Source organism: Pundamilia nyererei, unplaced genomic scaffold (assembly GCF_000239375.1).
Source record: "Pundamilia nyererei isolate P.nyererei 1_Seehausen unplaced genomic scaffold, PunNye1.0 scaffold00106, whole genome shotgun sequence".
In the NCBI taxonomy this organism is placed as follows: Eukaryota; Metazoa; Chordata; class Actinopteri; order Cichliformes; family Cichlidae; genus Pundamilia; species Pundamilia nyererei.
In genome coordinates, this window is record NW_005187507.1 from 854,107 (window position 1) to 855,032 (window position 926).

A 926-nucleotide genomic window follows, 5' to 3' on the forward strand; every position below is an offset into this window, starting at 1 on the left:
CCCAGTCCTGCTTTACAAGTGAAAATAGAGCAACAGGACCGCTGAGTCTTTGACTTTATTTATTTTCTGCTGTGTTTTACTTGCATCTATTTGAAAGAGTGAGTGTAAACACAAAAAATATTTTATTTTATGTGCTGGAATGTGTAGAAAATAGATTTAAATGTTAAACTGATTTATTCAAGTCAGAGAATGTTGCATATAATTAAATTTTTGCTTGATGCATAAAGTTAAAAGATTAAAACTGATAAAACAAGTTTTAAAAAAAGAGACTTTTCCATTTGATTACATTTTGTATGATGGATTATGTAGAAAAAGTAGAATTGGGCTGAAAGATCTATCGCTTTATCACCGCTTCAGGTTGTAAATCGTGCTTTTAAAAAGTAACTAAGTAATTAATTACTTTTGAAAATAAGTAATCAGTAAAGTAACGGGATTACTTTTTGGGGGAAGTAATCAGTAATTAGTTACTGATTACTTTTTTCAAGTAACTTGACCAACACTGGTAGTAACTAAAGAGGAATAAAATTGATGAGCCATACCATGAAGGGAAATGGTTGTTGGAGGTAGGTTAAGGAGAGAGGGGACGATCAGTGAGCAGCAGTGTGGCTTCATGCCAAGAGAGAGCACTACAGATGAAATGCGAGCATTGACAGTGTTGATGGAGAAGTACAGAGAAGATCAGAGTTGCACTGTTCCTTTGTGGATCTAGAGAAAGCATGTGATATGGTGCCAAGACAAGAACTGTGGAAGAGTGGCAGAGAAGTATGTGAAGGTGGTACAGACCATGTACGAGGACAGCGAGACAGTGTGAGGTGTAAGGTAGAAGTGGCAGATGGGTTCAAAGTGGGGGTGGGATTACATCAGGGATTTGCTCTGACCCCCTTCTTGGTTGCAATGGTGATGGACATGGTGACAGATGAGGTCAG